Here is a 23,701-nt window from a genome sequence, read left to right as displayed (position 1 = left end):
CAGTAACCTAGTAGGGTACACAATTTTTTTTTTGTTTTTAAAGAGACTGTATTAAAAAGAAGTGGAACATACCCATGTATCCACATGTACAGTACCATAAATCACAGCATATATTTTCTTGTTTTGATTATGACATCACTGTTTCTTAAACATTAACCCCTCTAAACATAGATTATTGTAATGAGACCACAAAACTGAGAGACAAGTCAAATACTACTGAATATCAATCAGCGTTCAAAAGTGATAACAAATATAGCAGACAACTATGTACACAATTGTTCAAGAAATTTTTATAGATGTATTGCTTTGCACAACTGTAATAATAATAATTTCGAACGAGTCTGCAGCAAACAAGAGAATTATATATATTATGAAAGTACATAATAGTTGTTATCTGATGAACTGGACAAGCTACCAAAATAAAGTTATTCTTACAAAGCACTGCTTCTGGCAGTCCCTTTTCACACATACCAGCTGATGAAGATGGGAGAACACTTACCTTTTAACTGACCAGCTAAGAAAATATTTTCCCCTTAAAAGGGAGGAGGCAGCATTCCAAATAAGCAGCTCTGATATTCAATGTCAGACTAGCCTGCCAGTTTCTTGCTGTAATAACTATCCCTTTCATTCTGAAGACAGTACATATCATTCTAACACTTTCTGAAACTAACAGAAATTGCCTTCTTGGTGAAAACAGAACATATAATGAAGCAAGCACAAACAAACTATAACATAACAAAGAAAAAAGGCTGTTACCCTGTCAGAATATGTAGTTTTGTTCCATAGTTCCCATATCCGTGTATAGCCAATCCTCAGCAAGGATTCAAAACATTCTGAGAAGACAGCTTTGTAGACCTTCTGAGAATAGCATGTCTAGCATTACAAAGGCATTGCAATTTGCATGAACTCCTGCTTTGTCCTCTTACATTTTTTATAAGTGAATCAGGTTGATTGAATAATACAAGCCTAGATTCTGAGCTGATCTCGTTCACATTTTTCCACTTTAGGATTATTTATTGAGAAAGAATAAATAGTTCTAAGCAATCCAGAGATTTAACATTACATCAAATAACAATATTGGTATCAGTGCAAGTTAAATGATTCCAGAAAAAACTTGAGAGATATGTTTTTTTCAAAAGAGACACTGTTGATCTGTGCCTTTAAGTCGTTTCTAACTTATGGTGACGTTATCGCAGAATTTTCTGGGCTGAAGGTGTGTGACTTTTCCAAGGTAACTCAGTGGGTTTCCATGGCCAAGCATGGAACTGAACCCTGCTCTCCAGGATCATAATCCAATGCTCAAACCACTTAACACTCTGACTTGAAAAAAAAAGTGATGCCCTTAGGTTAAGGATCAGATCCTATGGTCTATCAAAGTACTTGTGGGAGCTACTTGTTCCATTCTCCATTCTTCTTGCATTGATGAGCTCCTGCAAGCAGTGCTTATAAGAGAAGGGTACATCGATCCATGGCCCAGAGACTCAAGGAGGGGCCCCGTAAATTTCTGACACCAAAAAATGACTCTTTCGGTCATATTTTGTCATAATAATATTTTGTATAAAAAAGAAAAAGAAAAATTGTCATGTTATACCATTATCTTTATTGAAAAGACTTAATTGAGGATTTATGGTCCAGCTCTTTGGAGTCAGGAAAAAAAGCTGTCTGGATGAATCATAGTTTCACAAAAGCAGCATTTTGGGCATACTTTGGGGCCTTAAAACCCTCAAGTTTTGAGAGAAGCTGTGGGGAGAAAGCAATCTTGTTCCACCTTGGAAAATTCATCTCAGAGACCCTTACTGCAAAGCACAATATGGAACCCTTGGTTGCGTAGTGGATTAAAGCCTTGTGACTTGAAGGTTGGATTGCTGATCTGAAAGCTGCCAGGTTCAAATCCCACCTGGGCAGAGAGCGGAATACCCCCCTCTATCAGCTCCAGCTCCATGTGGGGACATGAGAGAAGCCTCCCACAAGGATGATAAAAACATCAAAAAAACATCCAGGCGTCCCCTGGGCAACGTTCTTGCAGACGGCCAATTCTCTCACACCAGTAGTGACTTGCAGTTTCTCAAGTCGCTCCTGACACAAAAAAAAAACAACAACTGCAAAGCACAGAGACCTTCTCCTAGGGCTCTTTCAGGGCAGGGGAAAAATCTACTCTACATGAAGTTTGTGGTACAATATTTATTTTATTTATTTATTTATTTATTTATTTATTACAATATTTATATCCCGCCCTTCTCACCCAATAGGGGACTCAGGGCGGCTTACAATAAAACACATATATAAAATTGTACAATACATTGTGAATCAATTAAAAAGTTATTAAATTACATCAGACATTCATAAAAGACACTTATAAAATACAGATGGGCATGTTCGAGTCTAAAAGACTGGGTCTGTCAATTGAGTTCCAGCATACATAATAATAATTTGTGATGCTAATTGTTATTCGAAAGCCTGGCCCCACAACCAAGTTTTAACTTTCCTACGGAAAGATAGGAGGGAGGGAGCCTGCCTGACTTCACTGGGGAGGGTGTTCCATAAGCGGGGAGCCACTACTGAAAAGGCCCTGTCTCTCGTCCCTGCCAGCCACACCTGTGAGGCTGATGGGACCACGAACAGGGCCTCACCTGACAATCTTAAGCTTCCAGGTGAGTTGTAGCGGGGGACACGTTCGGTGTGATGTCTCATGGGCCTTGTAGTCCCGTTCCTAGTGCTATTGTGGCAGACGAGAAGGAAAACATGGGATTTCCACCGGTTCTGCTTGAATCGGAGCCTCTCCACCTGGAGGATGTTTGTCCTCAGGAAGTTAACCAAACAAGCCTTGAGCAGAATTCTCCCCCGTTTTCCCGAAAGGACAGAGGAGTCAGGGAGGCTAATCGCCGGAGTCTCAGAATCGCTGCCAAACAACTAGCTGATTAGGTCTGCTTCCCTTGGGAAATTCTAAGGAGTCATGCATCTGGACAGAGTTGGGTTTCGCTTCTTGTTCTCCAGGGAAAGTGTTCTGTTGGCGGGAAAACAAGACCCTATATAGGGGTTTTGCCGCAAGGGGAACCTTGCGGAGTCAATTGTTCAGCTTGAGGAGAGAGATCGTGTGTGGACTTCGTAAACCCAGTTCCTTGTTTCCCGGATCAAGTTTCCAGCCTTGCCTTGTTTCACGGACTTCCTTGGACTTTATTCATGCTTCGTGTTTGCCTCGTTCAAGTCTTTGATCTAGCCAAGAATCAAGTTTATTTTCCAGCCTTGTTGTCAAGCTACATTGGACTTTAAAGACTCTGTAATTTCCCCACACTTTGCTTGGCAAAGTGTGTGTTTCGGTCAAGTGGATTAAAACTTTGAACTCTAATATCTTATATTGGACAATACATTTCTGGACTAAATTTGACCTCATCTGAAAGGTCTGCCTCTGAACTATATTCTTCACTTGTTTTTATTGACTTTATATATTTCTATAATAAAGATATTAGATAGATTCTGTCCTCTGTGTAAGGTTATTGGTGCTCTGCAGCCTGGGTCCTGACATTCGGACAGATAAGCTGGGCCGGAACCGTTTAGAGTTTTATAGGCTAAAGCCAGCACCTTGAATTGTGCTCGGTAGCTAATCGGCAGCCAGTGGAGCTGGCGTAACAAAGGAGTAGTACGCTCCCTGAACGCTGCTCCAGTTATTAACCTGGCAGCCTCCCGTTGGACTAATTGAAGCTTCCGAACAGTCTTCAAAGGCAGCCCCACGTAGAGTGCATTGCAGTAGTCTAAACGGGATGTAACGAGAGCGTGGACCACCGTGGCCAAGTCCGGCTTCCCAAGGTATGGTCGCAGCTGGCGCACAAGTTTTAACTGTGTGAAGGCTCCCCTAGCCACCGCTGAGACCTGGGGTTCCAGGCTCAACGATGAGTCTAAGATCACCCCCAGACTGCGAACCTGCGCCTTCAGGGGGAGTGTGACCCCATCCAGCACAGGCTGTAACCCTATACCCTGTTCAGCCTTCCGACTGACCAGGAGGACCTCTGTCTTGTCTGGATTCAATTTCAATTTGTTGGCCCTCATCCAATCCGACACAGAGGTCAAGCTGTGTTCAGGACCTGAACAGCCTCCTTAGTGACAGGTGGGAAGGAGTGACAGAGCTGGACATCATCTGCGTACAGATGACACTGGACCCCGAAACTCCTGATTATCTCTCCCAGCGGCTTCATGTAGATGTTAAACAACATGGGGGACAATACAGAACCCTGCGGGACCCCACAAGACAATGGTTGTGGGGCTGAGCAGGCGTCCCCCAATGACACCATCTGGGACCGACCCTCCAGGAATGAGTGGAGCCAATGCAAAGCAGTACCTCCAAGCCCCATCCCCGCGAGGCGTCCCAGAAGGATACAGTGATCGACGGTATCGAAGGCCGCTGAGAGGTCCAGCAGAACCAGCAGGGACACACTCCCCTGTCCAGTTCCCAGCGAAGATCATCGACTAAGGCGACCAAGACTGTCTCGGTACCATGCCCCGGCCTAAAGCCAGACTGTGCCGGATCCAGAAAATCAGTGCCAACCAAGAATCCCTGGAGCTGCAAAGCAACCACATGTTCCAAGACCTTGCCCAAATAGGGGAGATTGGAAATAGGCCGAAAGTTTCAGAATTGAGTGGGATCCAGTGATGGCTTTTTCAACAGCGGCTTGATCACAGCCATTTTGAAGGACCAGGGGGCAACTATTCTCCAGAGTTTGGCTCTAGATATATTTGCTGGAAGAGAATCAAAAAGGATTTCAAATGTTTAAATAACATCGCTTCATCCTTTGTAATATAATATTAGTTAGCTTACTGGACCAATTCACAAGGAACATTTGACCTTTTTCTCAGAATGAACAAGTCCACTGAAGTTATTTTGACCTCAGGTATGGGCAACTACAACAACCAATTTTATATTCCTGGGCCCTCCAGGGGTTATACAAACGTGTCATATATGTGGCCACTTCCCTAAAAGGAAAAGAGGAGGAAATCTGCAGGTGAACATCTGGTTTTGAAAAACTATTATTTTAATGTTAAGCATTTTAGGGAAGCTCTGCAACCTATGTAAAGAGATAACTGGTGATTCTGCAGGGTTTCAGCTGAAACAATGAACTCAATTTGGTTTTTTAAAAAGCTGCCTGGAGGAATCACAGTTCACAAAAGCAACGTTGAAGGCACCTGTAGCCCCTGTGGCGCATTTTTCCTTGTCACACACAAGACACACATTGATAATATGCTAAACGTATAACAAGCAAGCGTAATAGAACATTATTTAAAAATCACATATTGCAGACAGTAAGACCTTTTTAGTATATGCTGGGATTTTGTTCCAGGGCTCCCCATGGATGCCAAAATATGTGGATGCTCAAGGTGCATTACACACAATGATGTAGTTAAATGGTGACCCTTATACAAAATGGCAAACTCAAAATCTTCTTCATTATTTTTTAAATATTTCCAAGCCATGGATGTATGAATCTGTGGATGCAGAATTCAGGGCTATGAAGGGCCAACTGTACTATAGCACTCCTTTCCTTCTCCTCTGAGTTGTGAGATTATCATGTGCATAAGCTTTTTAATCAAGGTTAAGTTACCACCACTTTTATCATTTTACAAAACCTCAACTTATTATATTATATTAATTAATACATTACAGTTTTTAATATAGTATTTGTTTAAATTAGCAAATAATTTTTTTTTGGCTCTGTACTACGGTACCATTTTAAAAATAGTAACAGGAATTGACAATGCTTTGGGAAGTGTTGCATCTTCATGAGCCTTTTTTACTAAGAAAAGTCTGGTAAAGCCCATTCCAGCTTAAATACTGATCCCCTTCCACAAATGCACCTCAAGTAGTGGGAAACCTCAACATGCATTATCATTAGAGCTTGACCATTTCATTTTTAAAAAGCAGCCACCAATGCTTCTATTTTAATCCACAATGGAAGGAAATTACTAAAACACTTTTCCCCAGGCTCTGCAAAAGAATGAGTACTTTAACTCATGCTCAGAAGTATCACAGAGGAACGTGGCTGTCAAAAAGCCACTACAACATTTGCTACTAAACATTCCATTTATGTCAGTTCAGTTAAAAAGAACTGGTCCAGTTCTTGCTGCTTATTTCATAGAATCACAGAGCTGAAAGAGACCTCATGGGCCATCCAGTCCAACCCCTTGCAAAGAAGCAGGAAATTGCATTCAAAGCACCCCCAAATGTTGGGTGGTCACAACCAAGCCACAATTAAAGTACCAAGCTACACATGTTCTACATTCAATATCCTTCAGTATGGCATAAAGCAGGCAAATTGTGGCCCTCCTGTTTACTGAGCTAAAACGTCTGTCAACGTACACTGACTAGAGCTGATCGGAATTGAGATCTAGTATATCTGAAAGACCCGTACTTGGTATAAATTGTATGTACTATAGGCATAATGCAACATAATGAACACTCACTACTGCAATGAAGCCTAACCCTGTCAAGACACAAGTGTGTGCTTTCCACCTATGGAACCGTGAAGCCAATAGAAAATTGAAAGTTACCTGGGAAGGGCAAGAGTTTGAACATAGTTTCTATCCTCAATATCTTGTTGTCACTTTAGATCGAACACTAAAATATAGGAAACACTGCACGAACACCAAGCACAAAGTAGCTGCACGCAATAATATCCTGCAGAAACTTACTGGCAGTGCATGGGGTGCAGACCCAAAATTAATAACACTGGCCCTGACTTTGTCTTACTCAACTGCTGGGTATTACTGCCCTGTTTGGCACAAGTCTGCCTATGCGAAGTAGGTGAACAAAGAATGGAATGAAAGATGCAGCATAATCACAGGATGCCTCCAACCTACACCTGTTGATAAACTCTACAAGCTATCTGGCATTGCCCCCCTCCCCCCAATGTGCAACGGGAAGTTGCTGTTAACTGTGAAAGAAATAAGGTTGAACACTGTGAAAGCAATCCATTATATAGCTATCAGCCTTCTCCCAATAGACTCAAATCAAAGAAAAGCTTTATGAGAACCACCACCCCTCTTAATGTTCCCCCAGCAGGGGCAAACCAAGAATGGGCAACTTGAAATCCCTGAACAGACTCAGAAGCAGAGTAGGTAGATCAAAAGACAACCTGGCAAAATGGCACTACCTAAAAGAATCCTCCACCTTGTGTAACTGTGGAGAAGAACAGACAAGTCCGTATCTGTGTCCACAATGTCCTGCCTCATGTACAGAGAAAGATTTGTTTGAGGCTACAGACAATGCAGTCACTGTTGCCCGTTTTTGATCAAAAGATATTTAGCCGCTTGTGCTCCTTCTATTTTTATCAGTTTTATACTAATTTATGCAATACTTTTGATATGAAATAAACTGCTGCAACAAGAAAGGGAAATGATTACGAGAAAACAAATAGAGAATATGGCAGTATCTGTGCATCTTTACAACAGTTCTCCTTTGTATTAGAACAATGCCTGCAGCCCAGACCATTGTTTTAGTTTTAGTGAGACACGCTTCTCTGTCTTAAACAGCTAATATGGTATTTAATAACTCAACAAGTTAGCAGCTCTTCCTTCTTCATGACCTCTATTAAGTAGTCAATAAGTTTTGAAGTCAACTCTTCAATTAAAAAAATGGAAACACACACATAAGTTTAAGCAAAATGTGTTTCACCTAGTATCAGAGAAAGCAGGAAGCTTAAGCCAAATTTAGGATACATTTACTTTGTTGTCTACAGTGGCCTCAAATTAAAATACTACGCAGTACTTGCTCCTTTTTATCCCCTTTTTTTCAAAAGGATGCCGCCATCAAAACTTTGTTTTCTCTTATTTTCTCTTATAATTAGGTGATTGGGGGGAAAAGAGAAAGGCAATTAGCCAACGTGATAAAAGCTCATTACATCCTGTAAAGACATGTTTCATTTATCATTCCATGCATCTGGTCCACCATATTAATTTCACATTGCTTAGTAGCTGATTATTTACAAATGATATATAGTTTTAGCAGCTGGAACCTAGTGCTAAGATCGACAAGGAGCAATCATAAATTAGAAGATACCTTGAAGTTTCGATATCTAATTTTCAAACAACAACATTAAATGTCTGTATTCATCCTTCTGCTCCCATTTCCACATCATGGGGTTGATTTTGAAATTATGACACACCACTGCAACTGTGCCTTTCCAGCCCCTTCTAGGATGTACATGTTGCCACCACACAGAAAACAGAGGGGGGTACAGATGAGAAAGGTTAATCCCAAAGTTTCATCCAACCAGATCTTCATACACCTATCCTATCACCTATCATTTAGCAGCAAAAATCTTTAACTTAAAAAAACCACTTCCCAAGGTTATTCAAGTGATTTGAAATGGAGAACAATTGGAAGGCAGAGAAGCCTCCTGTTAAAAGCAGTAGTTTCCTCTGCTATAGTGATATGGCTGCCACCCCACTCCATATTTCTGCTTGCCTTCTACAGTTCCAGTTGTTCTTCTGTACAGTGTTCCCTCACTACTTCGCGGTTCGCTTTTCGCACCCTCGCTTTTTCAGTTTTTTAATAAACACTAAAATAATAGTATAAATCATAAAACAATAGTATAAACCCCTCTTTCTACTTCCTTCCCTAAGGAGAAGCCTAAGGAAGGAAGGAAGGAAGGAAGGAAGGAAGGAAGGAAGGAAGGAAGGAAGGAAGGAAGGAAAGAAGGAAAGAAGGAAGGAAGGAAGGAAGGAGAAGCCAAAGGGAGAGAAAAAGAGGCTGAAGCAGCTTTGTTTTTGCCTCACAAGGCATGCGTGTGCTTGAGAGGTGAGGAGGGGACAGAGACGCCACTTGTCAGTGAGATTGTAAATAACACAAATATAGCATCCCTACTTCACAGATTTTCACTTTTCGTGGATGGTCCTGAAATGTAACCCCTGAGATAAGTGAGGGAACACTGTATATCTTTTCCTCTCACTCGTGGAGTTGGCATAGTAGTCTTCCTCCAGAAGGCTACCAGCAAATGGCTCTCATTAACAGAAGTTCAGACAGACAACTATATAGGACTTAAGTGTGTTTTAGTCCTCCCTTAAATGTAGGAGTTGCCCTTGTCCTTGCATCTCCCCAAAACAGTTTTCCCTTTTAGTGTCAGTCTCCTTCAAGGATGAACCCATTGGCAATGGACCTGTCCCTAGAAGAGATCTGCTTTAATTCTTCGGTTCCTAAACTTTATACAACTGAAAATGGGATGATAACGAGGCACACTGGAACCAGTTCGAAAGTTCCACAGAAGTGGTAAAGCTCTGTAGCAGCAGCAGTTGGTGGCACAATTTATTATTATTATTATTATTATTATTATTATTATTATTATTATTATTACTACTACTACTACTAATACTACTACTACTACTATTATGTTTATTTATATCCTGCTTTTTCTCTCCACAAGGAGACCCAAAGCAACTTACATTAAAAGCATTTCAATACAATTTAAAATCTACAAACATAAAAACATTAAAGCAGAATTAAATATTAATAGCATTTTAAATTTTACAGTTTAAATCCATAAAAACTGATTAAAAGCATATTCAAATTTGATTGTTTTTACCGTCAAGCATCCTTCCACTGCAAGGAATGTTATGGGTCTGCTACTAGCATGAAACTTAAAACCTTTCATGAAGGCTGAGCATCCCTTTATCTGAAATGCTCCAAAATCCGAAACTGCCTATATGGGTGTCTGTGATAACTCAATAATGTGCACCCACTTTGTTTTGTGCATAAAATTATTAAAATATTATGTATAAAATTACCACCAGGCTATATACATATCTGCATAATGTATATGCAAATATTCCAAAATTTGAAAAAAATCTGAAGTATTTCAGCCCCAAGAATCTTTTAAAAAGGGACACCCAATCTGCAATACAAACCCATTTCCAATTATGGACAACTTTTAAAGCAAATTATTTGAAACTATAGGACAGAAATATGCAGTTAGCTTCTGCAAAAGAAAATTGTAACCTTTATATTCCACTGATCTTAAGGCAGCATACATGGACCATCCACTTCTCCTTACAACAACCCTGTGAAGTAGACTAAACTGAGAGTGAATGTTTGACCAAGACATTTTAATTATGTTTACTGGTTCTGTGATTAGAACATGATCTCTAAAATCCATGTTCAATTCTTTAACCACACTACACTTTCAAGAGACCCTTTTTCCCAGAAAGGAATAGCAGAGAAGAAGAATATAAATTATCACTTAAATGTTCAGCAGCTATCAATAAAGGGTGTATGTCTTCTAACACACAGTTCAAGAGTACTAAGGAAGGTCACACAGAAGAATTTCCTGTTTTTCTGCATATCTCCCTTTTCTGTGCTTCAGCCAGTCTGATGCTTAATGTATAAAGCCAGTTGAAACAGGCATTTTTATTTCAATGTTAAAAGTTATTTCAAAATATCGCTAGGATTGTTCATTGTGCAGTTAGAAGTACAGTACTCAGAACTAATATCTGCCCATGTAAAATAACAAAAGAGAACAAAAATAGCCTGCAATTAAAATAGATGATTAAAATAAGTTGCAAACTGCTTATTTTAATTATAAAAGTAACACGTTATACGTGTTTTAATATAAATAAGTATTCAGTGTGTGTTAACAGATAACTGCAATTAAAGTTGTATTCATCTTCACTCAGACTTATAATGAAAGGCTTTGTCTGGGATCCAAAAAACTATTTATTGGTACCCAAGAGATCTCTGAGTATATTTCTTGAATAACACCTCCTAATGCCATAGGACAAACCCATTCTTGAAACTGATGATGCAATTTGGGGTGCAGTATCATGGTTTGCTGTGCAAAAGAAAATAAATTCTACACCCGAAATAGGTATTTGGATCTCAACCACACTTAACAAGCATATATCCCCATCCAATAAAAGGGGAACCTTTTAAACAAAACATTCAGATTGAGCATTTTTGGAGCAAGAAATTTCCCCCTGCTCCTATTTTGATTGGGAGCCACACTTTCTGCCATATTATGTTCCTCTGCATCTCTATCAGCTGTAAAGATATAACAAATGCTTTTTGAAAAGTCAGTTTTCATACACATTCTTATTATCTCTGGACTTGGGAAACGGGATCTTTTAACAACTCAGATTAGTTCACAAACCAAAATTCTAAGCCAGCGTTTGATCAGATCCTTTTTTTTCATTATTCTGGTTTGCAAACAGTGATAAAGCCACTCTTCTGAAAACTGTCTTAACAAGATGAACAATGAAACCAGGCATACGAGAGAACAGAAAACAAAAACGAAACAAAAAAACCAAGCAAGGACATGAGTCTTTTACTGGGGGGTGGGGGAATCATGGTTTCTCCATCACTACACCACAAAGAATCAAAAGCATCTGGTTTCCACTTTTAACAGCCACACTTTTTCATTGTCACCAATAGAGATGAAGTTTAGCTTTAACTATGTTTTATTCAAATACATCAAATGGTTTGGCATTCTGATCTGTTAGTTTGGTTATGATTTCTATCATCTTAATATTCATACAATTATTAATTGATATGTCATGTAAATTGTCATTGGTGAGTGGAAGTTGAATCCCAATTAGAAAATATTTAATAATTTGATTTTATGGTCAGATTTAAATATTGCAGCCCGAGCAGAAAAATTAATAATTATCTACAGTTCAAAAGCAAGGAAGGGAGTGATTTATTTATTCTGAGAAATGTGCTTAGGAAAGACATGAATGAACATGCACACATGCCTCCAATTTGTGTAAGTGCATGCATGCACTTATATAAACTTGAGAACTGTACTTGAGATATTTGTGAGACCAAATTATATAATTCTATTGCAAGTTACAAACACACAAATGAAAAGTAAATTAATTTTAAAATGAAGTACTCTATGCAGGTAATCAAATGTATATCAAATCCTGTATTTTCAGAAAGTAACATTGACATATTTACATATGGGGATATTTGACAACAGTTAGTTCAGCTAGCTGACCTGTATTACATTATTGGAAAATTTAATTTAAATCAAAACCAAGCAGTATACTCACCATTAGGAGCATAACTGTACTTAACATTTTCTGAAAGAAATAGTGAAAATATTGTGTCACCATCTTTTGTTTGATATTGCTATAAACACTGCATTTTAAGATATAGCCTTAAACTCTGCCAAGACAGTATCATGAGTGGCAAATCTCAACACAATAAAGAGCTTCAATTATCAGATGTGGCAACAGAGATAAGAGCAGGAGAAGTATGTAAGTGTCCAACGCTCTTGAAATAGAATATTTCTTCCTAGAACATACCATCTGAACAGATCCTCTCAGTCACTTCATTACAAATAGATTTCCAGAATTCGGTGCCTAAATCCAAAGGTGTTTTGTGCAAGGCACCCCATCCTGCTGTTATATCTTCTACACCTTCAGGAGCAACCTATATCCCCTCCAGATGTTGCTCACATCATCCTTCACAACTAGCAGTCTGATGGAAATCCTTGGAAGAGAAAAAAGCTACATCAGGGGTCCCCAAACTTTTTAAACAGGGGGCCAGTTCACGATCCTTTGGACCATTGGAGGGCCAGACTATAGTTGGCCACCGAGCAATAACAACAACAACAACAACAACAACAACAACAACAACAAAAAGAGTGTTGGAAGAGACCCTTTGGGCCATAGAGTCCAATCCCCTTCTGCCTTTGTGCACCAAAAGCACAAGCAAAGCACCCCTGACAGATGACCACCCGGCCTCAATATTGATAATAATAATAATAATAATAATAATAATAAGAAGAAGAAGAAGAAGAAGAAGAAGAAGAAGAAGAAGAAGGAGGAGGAGGAGGAGGGTTGGAAGAGAAGAAGAGACCCCTTGGGTCATTTAGCCCAACCCCCTTCTGCCCTTGTGCTGTGGGGGCTGGATAAATGGCTTTGATGGGCCGCATCCGGCCCCCGGGCCTTAGTTTGGGTATCCCTGAGCTACATGATGCCTACTCCATTCCCCATTTGTTCTAAAGTGCTCTTCAGAAGGAGTCTTCTGGGGGGAAATGGAATTCTAGAGAAAGGAAGGAGTGGAAACTCCATGAACTGGACTTGTACATGACAAGTACAAGTTCAGTCCAATATTTAGAAAGTCGAGAAGCTCCACAGAAGACAGGGCCCAAAAGTTAACAAGCTGATCTATCCTGGCTCATCATGACAAAATTTAGAACGAGATACAACTTTAATTTCATAGGAAGAACCTTCACAGGATTAGTAATCTCACCACCATTTACATACATACATACATACACACACACACACACACACACACACACACACACACTCTATTTATAAGCCTTAAATACATGTGCACTGTATCCATACCCTGAGCCTGTTTGTGCATTATGTCTTAATTTTTTCCTTCTGTTATTTGTTTATATTTGTTCTTGAAACTCAAATAAATACTTTAAAAATGCTTAAAAACAGAGAATTCAAGAAGACCAGTCGAACCTCATGCCAATGTGAAAAATTTCCTACAATGTCTATGACCATACAATCAAGCCTCTGCTTTAAAACATTTAATGGAGAGTCCACCACATTCCAAAAAATCTTTTCTCTTGTGCAGATTATACTACCCAGAAGAACACATACTCATTTGTCAGTAATCATTCATTTTAATTAGAGACACAAAAACACAGTGTGAAAATAAGTCTGAAGTCTAAAAGCCACCTTGTAAAACTTTCCAGTCATAGCCAGATTTAGAAAACAAAATAATTCATCTGAAAATAAATGCTGGTCTTCTGCCTCTAGCTTCTGCTGACAATCTTGGAATTAATGTTTCAATTCAAATGTTTCTCTAGCGAAAATAGAGAATATGACAGACATCAAAAGATGCAACAACAAAGAAAGAAGTTTTTTATTAAAGCTTGGCCCTAGGTTTTTATAGGCATTTCCAACTATTTGTTCCTATTAACTGTGACACATTAATATCTGTTGGCAATATAAATAAGCCAAAAAAAGGACATCACCTCCAATTATATTAAACATTCTGCACTTGCATAAAGGGAGCAATATGCAGAATCTCAAGGTTTTGATTTCAGGCCACTACATCCATACTTCAACTTGCCTATCCAATACAACAGTCAAGGTAAAATCCACTTCAGATATATTTAAGACATAAATATATATATACAGGAACTTGCTCTTTACTGAGGATGGATATCACAGATCTATGTTGTATGACTTCATGCTAGAGCAAAGTTACTGCCTGTAACAAAAGGCAATACCAGGAGCAAAGTTTTGCAGTATTAATTCCATATAGAATTGCATGCACATAATCAGACGATACTACATAATTTCATATTAACTAGAGAAATCAAAGTGCCACTCAGATTTGGTCAACAACTGGACATCTTGAAGGAGCTTGCTTACATCCTTACAATGTTCACTACCTCAGTTAAAATATTTATTTCACTTAGATCACTGGTGAACTTGGGCAACCCGCAAAACTTTGTTGGATAGAAATTCCCAACAACACTAGCCAACATTATTGATGGGGAAGGATTCTGCAACAACATCTGGAAGACCACAGGATTCCCATATTAATCTTTTGCTCACAGAAATTTGGAGGCTAAAAAGGGAGGTTTAGTGGAGAAACTCAAGCATACCTGTATCATAGGTATTTACAGTAAAAGTGCTTCCCTTTTTATTGCTCGGCAAGATGGAAGATTCGGAAATGAAGTCCTCAAAAGTAACTTTTAGAAGTTATACTTATTCATCAACATTTTAAAAATAACAACACAACATGACATGATACCAGCCAACCTGAATTGTTCTGCAAGTATGATTGCAGTGTCACTTAAGTTAATCAGGGAGCACTGAGCTAAAGAAAGCTCTCTCATACCCTTCATTATGAATAATATGTATTTAGAGAAAGTCCCCCTCTGAAAAGGCAACGTGGCTATCATTTCTTGTTAGAGGCGAGCCAAAATGTAACTCAGCAAAATCAGAACATGGTGATAAACGAGCTTCAAGCAACTTTTTTGAAGTTAATTCTTTTTTTGACGTTAATCCCTAATGAAGATAATATTATATTTAAATTCAATCTAAAAGAGGAGCAACTTAATTTCTTTTTCAGTATAATAATTTTTAGTTATGTTTATGAGGTTGTACATTTTGGAGGAGGAATTTCACATACCATAGTTTGAGTTTTATCTTGTGACTTTAAATTCAGAATATTCTGATTTTTTAATATGCAAGAGTTCACATTTTAATTAATTCTTTAATATATAATAGGTCACATTTTAGTTAATTTTGAGAACCAGAAAAATTGAAGTTCCTTTTCTAATGATAACTACAACAGACAATCTCTATATCGAGAAAAAGACAGCATTTATAATAATAAAAGCAAATAAATACACACATATAATTCTAAAATTTATAATGGCAACTGCTTTTCTAAAAACAATAATGTTCTGAGATTTTAGCAAAACAGGGATCACTGGCATAGCTGCTTCTGCAGCACAGACAATTTTGTGTTACTTTCTTGAAAAAAGTATTTAAAATTGGGAAGGGTTGTTGTGTGTTTTCCGGGCTGCATGGCCATGTTCCAGAAGTATTCTCTCCTGACGTTTTGCCCACATCTATGGCAGGCATCCTCAGAAGTTGTGAGGTATCTGGAGAAATTAAACAAGGAAGGTTTACATGTCTCCCCACTCATTCATTGTGGTTCTGAAATCAGGAAGCCTCACTGCATACTATGTATAATGTAGCATGTAATTTAGTCCTCAGGAGGCCATCATCATAGCTCTTCCTACAGCATTAAGAACTTGATAAAATCACACACACACACACACACACACACACACACAAATTACAGAATATCATTTCACATCAGAAATTTCTCCCCTATGGGAAAACTCAAGGTTAAGGAGAAAGGATCTGAACAAACTTTCTCTTGATGCCAGTTGTCCGTGTGCAAGGGAACCAAACAAGTAACACCTGAAACATAAACTATTAAAATAAGCCTTGTATTGTCCTCTTGGATGTGTAGCTCAAATCTAATAGACTGAACCCCAAACACATAAAGTTATTTTCTATTGAGATTGACAGGCCTGTAATCTAAAGATATCATACAAGACCAATGGCATAAACCACATGATTTTTAATTTTATTCTTAAATAAAATGAACAAAAAAAAATCATCTAAGTTGGCCAAAATATCAGACGCCTCTTTTCCTCCCTACTTTTAGTCAAGCGAGTTAAGTGTTTCTGGCTCACACATTTCAATTTGTGTGCCAGACTGAAGCTGGCTAAAACTGAACATTATCTATATATATATATAAACTAGCTGTGCCCGGCCACGCGTTGCTGTGGCGAAGTCTGGTGGTATGGGAAATAAAGTATTGAGGAATTGGTGGTAGTTAAGGTCAAGGGTAAAGGTTTTCCCCAGACATTAAGTCCAGTCGTGTCTTACTCTGGGGGTTGGTGCTCATCTCATCTTGGCAGCTGTGATGGGCTGGATGAGGGCGAATAAGCTGAAGCTTAATCCCGACAAGACAGAGGTCCTCCAGGTCAGTCGTATGTCCGATCGGGGTATTGGGTGGCTACCTGTGCTTGACGGGGTCGCACTCCCCCTGAAGGCGCAGGTCCGCAGTTTGGGGGTCCTCCTGGACTCAGCACTGACGCTTGATGCTCAGGTGTCGGCCGTGGCCGGGAGGGCCTTTGCACAATTAAAACTTGTGCGCCAACTGCGACCTTACCTCGTGAAGTCTGATCTGGCCACGGTGGTCCATGCCTTAGTTACCTCTAGACTGGACTATTGCAATGCACTCTACGTGGGGCTGCCCTTGAAGACGGCCCGGAAACTCCATCTAGTTCAACGTTCGGCAGCCTTGCTTCTAACTGGAGCAAATTATAGGGAGCGGTCAACCCTCCTGCTTAAGGAGCTCCACTGGCTGCCGTTCACCTTCCGGACCCAATTCAAGGTGCAAGTGATCACCTACAAAGCCCTGAACGGTTTGGGACCCTCCTACCTTAGTGATCGCCTCTCCCCCTACGAACCTGCACGATCTCTTCGTTCGTCGGGGGAGGCCCTCCTCTCGCTCCCACCTCCGTCACAAGCACGGTTGGTGGGGACGAGAGAGAGGGCCTTCTCCGTGGTGGCCCCCCGGCTCTGGAACTCGCTCCCCAGGGAAATCAGGTAAGCCCCCACCCTGGTAGCATTCAGAAAGAGCTTGAAAACCTGGCTCTTTACTCAAGCCTTTAGATAAAGATTGCTCATCCAGAAGCAATCTGTATCTGTGACCATTCTTGTACCGGTTTGCACCTTTTACCTTTGTCAACTCGATATAGACACAGGGTCTATTCCCATCCCAATTTGCACTTCCAGAATTTGCAGCACTTTATCAGTCACCTTGTGACTACAATATTTATATGGTGCACCTTACCCAGTCTACTTTTACAATCTCTCAGTTTTAATCCATGTTTTTATTAGTTCTTGTTTTTTATTGGCTAATGTTTTATTTTATTTTTTTATTTTTTATTGTGCAAGTTGTTGTCTATTGCTGTGTTTTATACTGCTACTGTTTTTATTCGGGCTTGGCCCCATGTAAGCCGCCCTGAGTCCCCTTCGGGGAGATAGAGGCGGGGTATAAAAATAAAGTTATTATTATTATTATTATCTCCATTTATAAGCCGAAGAGCCGGCGTTGTCCGTAGACTCCTCCAAGGTCATGTGGGATGACTACATGGAGCGGCATTACCTTCCCACCGGAGCAGTACCTATTGATCCACTCACATTTGCATGTTTTTGAACTTCTGGGTTGGCAGAAGCTGGGGCTAACAGTGGGGGTTCTCTCCGCTCCCCCAATTCAAACCTGTGGCCTTTCGGTCCAGAAGTTCAGCAGCTCAGCGCTTTAACACGCTGCGCCATCAGGGGATATTATTTCCTAAAGGTTGTGAATATACAATATTTCTGATTGATTTTTTGTGTTTGTTGGAGGCAAGTATGAATGCTGCGATTAGGAAAAATGATTAGGATGTAATGGCCTTGCAGCTTTAAAGCCTGGCTGTTTCCTCCCTGAGTGAATTTTTTGTTGGGAGGTGTTAGCTGGCCCTGATTGTTTCCTGTCTGGAATTCCCTTGTTTTCAGAGTGGTGTTGTTTGTGATATTTTATGTGCTTCTACTGTCTGTGGCCCTGAGAAAACAGAGGATTTTCCAGACTTTGATGATGGGAATAGTTTGTTGGGAGGTGTTAGCTGGCCCTGATTGTTTCCTGTCTGGAATTCCCTTGTTTTCAGAGTGGTGTTGTTTGCGATATTTCATGTGCTTCTACTGTCTGTGGCCCTGAGAAAACAGGATTTGCCAGACTTTGATGATGGGAATACTTTGTTGGGAGGTGTTAGCTGGCCCCGATTGTTTCCTGTGTGGAATTCCCCTGTTTATTTACTGTCCTGGTTTTAGAGATTATATTGTTCTGCATTATTCTATCCCAGTAATTATTTCATATTAAAGAAGAATCTCACTTATCCAACATTCGCTTATACAATGTTCTGGATTATCCAACGCAGTCTGCCTTTTCATAATCAATGTTTTTGTAGTCAGTGTTTTAAATTCATTGTGATATTTTAGTGGTAAATTTGTAAATACAGTACAGTAGAGTCTCACTTATCCAACATAAACGGGCCAGCAGAACGTTGGATAAGTGAATATGTTGGATAATAAGGAGGGATTAAATATGAAATCCTATTAAATATGAAATTAAGTTATGATTTTACAAATTAAGCACCAAAACATCATGTTAGACAACAAATTTGTCAGAAAAAGTAGTTCAGTACACAGTAATGCTATATAGTAATTACTGTATTTATGAATTTAGCACAAAAATATCACAATATATTGAAAGCATTGACTACAAAAATGCGTTGGATAACCCAGAACGTTGGATAAGTGAGACTCTACTGTAAATACTACATAGCATTACTGCGCATGGAACTACTTTTTCTGTCAAATTTGTTGTATAATATGATGTTTTGGTGCTTAATTTGTATAACAATTACCTAATTTGATGTTTAATTGGCTTTTCCTGAATCCCTTCTTATTATCCAACATATTCACTTATCCTGCCGGCCTGTTTACGTTGGATAAGTGAGACTCTACTGTATATTGATAATCTTATATTATCTGCTCAGAACTGGATTATTTGAGGCTCCTTCTTCACAGCTGTATAAAATGCACACTGAAGTGGATTATATGGTAGTGTGGAGTCAAGATAATCCAGTTCAAAGCAGATAATATAAGATTATAAATGGGTTATATCGCTGTGTGGAAGGGCCTTGAGTCTACACTGCCATATAATCCAGTGCAAATTAGATAATCTATGGAAGAAGTCTAAGTGAGGCCTAAATCTGCCTGTCCCCTAACTGAAACCTGGCTGTCCCTTGGCTGGTTGCTAGGCAACCAAGTGGGCAGAGATTAGCCCTCTAAACTGGCAGCAATTGGATAAAAAAAATTATTGCTCTCCCTCTAATTAGGACTTTTTCTTTTCTTTTTGTTGTATCAACCTTGAGGCGTGGATGATGGGTTGTGTTGTCAAATTTTGAGGTTGGGGGGCCTGTACTTTTGTTGTTTTGTGAATTGCCGTGATGCGATCACTCTTTTATATATATAGAAGGGTAATGAAATTTCGGCCTAGGACAAAAAAAACAAAACTACACATCCCAGAAACACTAAACTTGGCAGCACAACCCCTCATCCATGCCTCTACGTTCATACAACAAAGAGAAAAGAAAAATGAAGTCCTAATTAGAGGGAGAGGAATAATTGTTTTTATTCAATTGCTGCCAGTTAGAAGGCTAAGCTCCGCCTACTTGGTCTCCTAGCAACCCACTCAGCCCAGCGGACAGGCAGAGTTAGGCCTCACTTAGGCCTCTTCCACAATGCCTATAAGATACAGATTATCTGATTTTAACTGGATTATATATAATAATAATAATAATAATAATAATAATAATAATAATAATAATAAAACTTTATTTATATACCGCCCTATCTCCCGGATGGGACTCAGGGCGGTTTACAGTCATAAAAGCAACACAAACATTACATAACAACATAATACACATTATTAAACAAAGTAAAATAATACAATTATAACAATAAATCACACTTACATGACCAGATCAAGGGGACGGGAACCATAAACCCAATATATTAAAATGTATCATTTTAGGCTAGGGAAATCTTGTGCAATATATTCAGGCAATGTAGACTCAAGGCCCTTCCACACAGCTATATAACCCATTCATAATCTTATTTTATCTGTTTTGAACTGCATTATCTTGACTATTTCCCATACCACCATACTTCGCCACAGCAACGCGTGGCCGGGCACAGCTAGTTTGGAAATAAAATAGCTGGTGGACTGCCTCATACAAAAAAGATATATTCTCCTCCTTTTAAATTCCCAAACACAATTTTTCAAGAACAATACTTTCATTTATACAGTAGAGTCTCACTTATCCAACACTCGCTTATCCAACGTTCTGGATTATCCAACGCATTTTTGTAGTCAATGTTTTCAATACATCGTGATATTTTGGTGCTAAATTCGTAAATTCAGTAATTACTGCATAGCATTACTGCGCTTTGAACTACTTTTTCTGTCAAATTTGTCGTATAACATGATGTTTCGGTGCTTAATTTGTAAAATCATAACCTAATTTGATGTTCAATAGGCTTTTCCTTAATCCCTCCTTATTATCCAACATATTCACTTATCCAACATTCTGCTGCCCCGTTTATGTTGGATAAGTGAGACCCTACTGTAGTTAAGATTATGGCTGTAACTATTTTCATAGAATCATAGAATAGTAGAGTTGGAAGAGACCTCATGAGCCATCCAGTCCAACCCCCTGCCAAGAAGCAGGAAAATCTCATTCAAAGCACCCCTGACAGATGGCCATCCAGCCTCTGCTTAAAAGCCTCCAAAGGAGCCTCCACCACAGTCCGGAGGAGAGAGTTCCACTGCCGAACAGCTCTCACAGTCAGGAAGTTCTTCCTGATGGTCAGGTGGAATCTCCTTTCCTGTAGTTTGAAGCCGTTGTTCCGAATCCTAGTCTGCAGGGCAGCAGAAAACAAGCTTGCTCCCTCCTCCCTATGACTTCCCCTCACATATTTGTACATGGTTATCATGTCTCCTCTTAGCCTTCTCTTATGCGGGCTAAACATGCCCAGTTCTTTAAGCCGCTCCTCATAGGGCTTGTTCTCCAGACCCTTGATCATTTTAGTTGCCCTCTCTGGACGTTTTCCAGCTTGTCAACATCTCCCTTCAATTGCGATGCCCAGAATTGGACACAGTAACCCAGGTGTGGTATGACCAAGGCAGAATAGAGGGGTAGCATGACTTCCCTGGATCTAGACGCTATACCCCTATTTGGAGGACAAACATTGACTGACAGCTGTCTAAATCTGACATCATGGTAAACTATGGGAACAAAATTCACAGTTAATTCATATCTTCGAAGACACCAAATTGTATTATAATCAAGATTTCAGCTATAATATGGTATTGTGTCTTGAAACGGTAACTCTGAAATGGAGAATTGACATGAGTGCAATCCAACAGATTAGATTTGTACACCACAACACTCACAGGAAAATGAAAATCATAAACATTAGCCCTCGTCACTCTGCTGAAACCTACTTCACCAAATTCACTAATAATTTCCTCATAACCAAATCTAAGAGTCTCTAGTCAGGGTTATATTTTCCTTAATATCTATTACCTTTGTTTTCTGGACCCTCTCATCCAGCTCTCCTTCAGGGGCTACAAAAATATACATCCACTGGCCACGCTTTCGCAACCGGTATGGAACCAGGAAATGGTTCTATCCAAACTTCAAACCACCTTTCCAGCCCATGGCTCCTCTTTTCGCTTGGAAGATGGTGTTCCTTATTGCTGTGGCGCAGGCCGGAGAGCAGCTGCAATGAATCACTGCAATGAATCACTCTGACCAGGAGGTCATGAGTTCGAGGCCCGCTCGGAGCCTATGTTTGTCTTGTCTTTGTTCTATGTTAAAAGGCATTGAATGTTTGCCTATATGTGTAATGTGATCCGCCCTGAGTCCCTTTCGGGGTGAGAAGGGCGGAATATAAATGCTGTAAATAAATAAATAAATATTGCAATCACTTTAGTCAGATACTAGCGAACTGTGCACACTGCGAGCAGACTCGCCATGCCTTTGTTTCCACAAAGATAAAGTGGTTCTTCACATGGCTGTCACCTTCTCAGTCACCCGTGTTTTAGAATACTTCAGAATACCAGTTAATGGAGACTCAACCTGTATAATATTCTACTTCATTGGGTAATGTTTTTGCCAAAAAGAATGCTGGAGCCTAGTATGAAAAACGCATGTGAGGCTGAAAATATGAAGTACAACAGGATAATTTCAGTTTATACTATACCTGTGGCTAGCAGTTCTGTGGCTTACTCATTTATGCCATGAAGTTTTACTTAAAATTAGGGAAAGCCCACTATTGTGAACAATAAATCTGTAGAACTAGAAATTTCAGGAGATACAATCTATTTCTACATTATTAGATTTGAAGTAGGATAAGTCTTTTCAAAGAGTTCATTCAGTGGAATAAATTATCCTGAATGCTGCTTATAAGAGTAATCATGGATATTTTTGACTTACTTCCACTAGTTAAGGAGATAGTAGTGGCACATTCTTAAATATGTGGTTTTTACCATACTGAAGAAAAGCCTTTAAACTCTTGACCCTAGGTTGATATTGCCATGTATAATGCATCACATACAGCTGCTGAAGTCAAACATGCCTTTCTAGTCCTGTGGTTTATGAAAAATAGTACATAGTGAGCTAAATTGCATGACAGCTGATATATATCAAGGGTAAAAGGAGCTGTACTCATTTTCACATTTTTAAGCAAATTCTGAAAGCTTTGGATATGCACACATGTTCAGCATATGTGCCTGAACTTTGAAAATTTTGTTCTGGAGTGCATTGGTTCTCATTAACACAATGGTCCAAAGTATAAAACTTTAATGAGCTTCATACATCAAACTTGTGCATGGCATTACCCTTAGGTAACAGGACACATAAAATTTAGTACCCCTAAAAGAATATGATAGGTTCAAAGCTTTTCAATATATCTGGCTTTGGAAGCCTCTTTTAAAATGGTTCTTCAAAATGTCCACATAAAAATGTTTTGAGGGGTCCCTTTGGTGGCCCTGTTCAGAAGAGTAAAAAAACTGAAGCTTAAGTAAGGATTTTTATACACAAGTCAAGGAAAGGACTGGAACCCAGTTCTCATATTTAAATCACTTGAATAACACATAAATTAAAATCTAGCTATCAGTGTATACACATTAATTTTAGTCAGTATGGTTAAGTTTTTTAACTGAGTTGTAAGTTAGGCTGCCCTACTCTGAGCTTTCTTTTTACCCTGTACTGTTTGGGGGTTAGCTGTTTCCTGTTACCGTGGTAATTCAATACATTGATATGCAGATCACACCAACTTGCAGCAAGGTAGCAGAAGGCTCTAGGTGACTTGTGTAGATAAACACAATCATGATTCTAGACTAGTGTGTTAAAATGCAGCTCATGAATCAACACGGTGTTGCTCCTTCTGAAAGCAGCAAGCATTCATGCAAATGCCAAGAGACTGCTCCCTAAAATTCTTTTTGTTTAATAAGGTGCATTGTGATCTGTTCTGCTTGAAGAGCAAA

General features: G+C 39.3%; 1 protein-coding gene across 10 annotated transcripts in view; it reads right to left on the bottom strand.

Moving 5' to 3' along the window:
• ncoa3 (nuclear receptor coactivator 3) overlaps positions 1-23,701 on the bottom strand; it is a 132,555-nt gene that overhangs the window by 61,590 nt on the left and 47,264 nt on the right. For 5 of the 10 annotated variants that reach the window (XM_062978914.1, XM_008110109.3, XM_062978912.1 and 2 more), the window contains exon 2: positions 12,028-12,057. The exons of the other annotated variants lie outside the window; for them this stretch is intronic. The gene's annotated coding sequence lies outside the window, so the exon portion shown is untranslated. The remainder of the gene's footprint in view (positions 1-12,027; positions 12,058-23,701) is intronic. 10 annotated transcript variants of the gene reach the window in all.

Source organism: Anolis carolinensis, chromosome 4 (assembly GCF_035594765.1).
Source record: "Anolis carolinensis isolate JA03-04 chromosome 4, rAnoCar3.1.pri, whole genome shotgun sequence".
Lineage (NCBI taxonomy): Eukaryota > Metazoa > Chordata > Lepidosauria > Squamata > Dactyloidae > Anolis > Anolis carolinensis.
Note: the sequence above shows the minus strand (reverse complement) of the source record. Positions and strands in the feature narration are given on the sequence as shown.